Below are 3609 nucleotides of genomic sequence, written 5' to 3' on the forward strand. Positions count from 1 at the left end.
TAGACATATTTATGTGCTGAGTTTGGCGAAAACATATTGCACGGTTTCAAGATCTCTGCCAAGTTTGGTGATTTTCAGTCGAAGTCAAAGTCTTTGCCAGGAAAACTCGAAAAATATTTTTTTCAAAATTCCCAACGTATCAAAGGGCACCAGTTCACTACTTGACCTGTCTATGTGCCAAGTTTGGTTAGGTTATTTCTCATGGTTTTTGAATTCTGGCTCGGAAACGAAACGTGACGGACGAAAGGCACCCATTCTTATATCCCCCTTCCACTTCGTGGCAGGGGATAATAATGGCACTTAATTACCAGAAACATTTAGATACACAATTTAGCTACATAAAGATAATTTTGCAGTATCTCTTAACGGTGGAAAACAACAGCATTTACATTTCATGCGCATGATTTGTATCTTTCGTTTCTGTAACTACTAGGTTTTAAATCACAATAAAACCAAAAATACATAACCCAGTCTTTAGGGCGGGCAAGAAAATCGAATGTGTAGTCTTTGTCTGATTGAGTAAGTTGGGTCGACCACCTTTTAACAGTATTAACAGTTTAATGTGTCAGTGTCAATTTGATGTGGGAGGGAGGCACCATGAAGGTGTCAGACCCTTGCCATGCTTACCCACGAGCATGGACATGATGCTGGCAGATCTGGAAGCACAATCGGGCGGACCAGGATTTCTGGCGTGTCCAAAGGACGCAACTCAATAACGATTTGCACCGCCTAAAACGTCTGGGCCACTCGTTGTCAGGACGATGCAACTACATGTATAATCATATATGATCAAGTCGCAATATGTAATCAAAAGTTAGCTAGGGAATCCAGATGTTGACTGCTCCAGCAACCATTTTGCAATACCAAGGATCCAGGGGGAAAATAAATTCTAAAATACTTTTATGTACTCTTCAAAAAAAAAGAAACGCAAAGCTATATTTGTGTGAGGTAGGAAAATACATTTATACGAGGAACCGTACAAGGTATTGAGCCAAAATGGTGTGGAGAGAACACTGGTGATGGTAGTCATCTCAGTTATCGGTCCAATGAAGCAGCTGACTAGACACTTCCCTCTCAAAAACAACGTCGTCCAATTTACGATGTCATCGTGTAACATCATGTCATCAAACCTGGAGAAATGACGTCATGATGGAACAATGTTATACATTGTGTAATAAACCACGCTTCGCTCTTCATTGTTCTTTACGATTTATCGCATAGCTACATGTAGTTCATGTTATTGTATTATCACTCGACATCTATAAAATTACCTAACAATAGGATGATATTGATTGGCAAGGATACAACTGATGCACTGTTGATTACCATACAAGAGAGCAAGGACAGTCCATGAACCTGTGAACTTTTTGGTATTTTCGGAATTGGAGAAAAAGCTGTAAGCCTTTTAGGTGTTATGAAACGGATATTTGTGCATTATTAATGAAAGAAGCAGTGGCTGTTCTTACATAATCCATCATCAACAATGCCTGTGTATAAGAGATATATTGAAAACATGTTATAAATGTAATCGAGGATAATTTATTTTTATTTTTCAGAGATGTCCTCTTCAACTCTCCTGTCAGTCTTTGCGTTATTTCTAATTTGCTGCGTGCATCAGACAGAAGCACAAAGTAAGCTACGCCTCACTACAGTACGCTACGCTACACTACTCCACACTACACTACGCACCACGCTACGCCACGCCACGCCACACTACACCACACGGAAAAACCCATTTCCTGACACGGCTTACGACCCCACAGTCCCTTTTGTGAGGTTGCCTGTCTCATGACTGCAAGCTTGACATGTCGACTACGTGCTGGAGGCCCGTAGGAAAAGGTTACTATGCTTGTCGTAAGAGGCGACCAACGGGATTGGGTGGTAAAAATGAGTAATGACCCTAGGCCTAGGAGGAATTGCATGGTCAATGTGCAATGTTTCGGGTGTGTTGGGGCGTTTCGGTTTTGGTTTGGTAGCTGTCATTTTTCAAACCTGACCTTTCTTCTGCCGACCGATCATAACATTTTATTTATGATTGGTGTGTATAATGATCAAACATAGTTGTGTTCAATGTTGCCTTATTGCTCATGACTCATTGCTAACATGACGCAATCAAACATTGAATTAATTGGGGTCAGACAATCATATCAAATTATTTCATAAGTTTGGATCCTGGACATCCTGTATGTCCTACGTCAGTTCAGTGCATATCATTATTTTTCTCCTCCCTGTGATAGGGTCACTGGAGGATCTTCAACCATTGGCAGGATGCTATACGCAACCCTGTCAAACTAAAAAGATAACAATCTTTAAGCCGTTGTAGTACGACGTTGTAGTGCGTTGCTTTTATTGTGCCCTCTGCATATTTCGCCTTCGTCAGGTCGTCAGCTCTCTGAGCTTCAAGCTCTCTATGATCAGGTATCAATGGTAAAACCCGAGTGTTTGAGTACATTCGTGACCAACTCGTGTTATTCCGGGACAAGCCGAATAGCGGCTCCAGCCCCTATCATGGCCATTTTTGCGACCGGGTTCCGTCTTAGCGCAAACGGGCATACCTAAAACAATTGTAAACTCGTTGCGTAATGGTTCACATTTATTCTCCCATATATTATATATATTTCAGATGCAATTTAAAGCACATCGGGACACGTGGGGAATTACACAGTATGATTGAACACATTTAACTGTTTCTTGGGTATATTTTTAGATGCAAGACGTATGTAAAATCAAAATTTATTACGAGTCTTCCTGCAAGTTACGGAAAGGGGCGAGTGGTGACGAATTGGGGACGAGTTTTCTTGCAGGTTACTGAAGGGGGCGAGTGGTGACGAATGGTTTCAGTAATTATGCTGGACATAATCAGTTTGTACTGTCGTTTAAAATGAAATGATGACTGTATACCAAAGTCCTCTGCAAATCAACATACACGTAAACCATGGTTTAGTACCGATTGTAAACAAGCTAGGAAAAATATCTGTGCTACCACTATAATGAATTTAATATTTTAATTGCAAAAGCTCGTCGTACATTTAAACAAATATAAACGACAATCTTGGGGAACCTATGTTTCTAAAATAAATTCGCGAACACCAATATCCAAGGTTTGGAATGTGGCCCAAAGGATAAACGGTTTCAAACCTATTGTTCAGAGAGTGACACACTACTAACTGATAAATGTGATACAGCAAATAAACTAGGAGAAACTAAAGTAAAACATTATTCCTCATCAAATTATGTGCCGACATTTAAGAACTTAAAAGGACAAGATGGACGGAAAATAAATTGTATTGCTGATAATGGTCAGGATTACAATGAAATCTTTTCGTTTCATGAGTTAAATATCGCCTTCAGACAAGCTCATGACACCGATACAGGTGCTTATAATATCCATTACCTAAACAGTTACCTGATTCCTGTTAAGAGACACCTTTTTATGTTGATTGTGATTTTACAAAAAGTAGAAGTACCATTAACCATTTTAACACCTTTTAATAGATTGGCCCCTCCAGGTATGTGTAGGGGGGACCTTGTCTGATTTTTACAAACAAGATCAGGCTGTCCCACAAGGTAGCATACCCGTAAAGATCCAGGTTAGAATAGGTCTTCAGC

Source organism: Haliotis rufescens, unplaced genomic scaffold, assembly GCF_023055435.1.
Source record: "Haliotis rufescens isolate VD_foot unplaced genomic scaffold, xgHalRufe1.0.p SCAF_15, whole genome shotgun sequence".
Classification (NCBI taxonomy): Eukaryota; Metazoa; Mollusca; class Gastropoda; order Lepetellida; family Haliotidae; genus Haliotis; species Haliotis rufescens.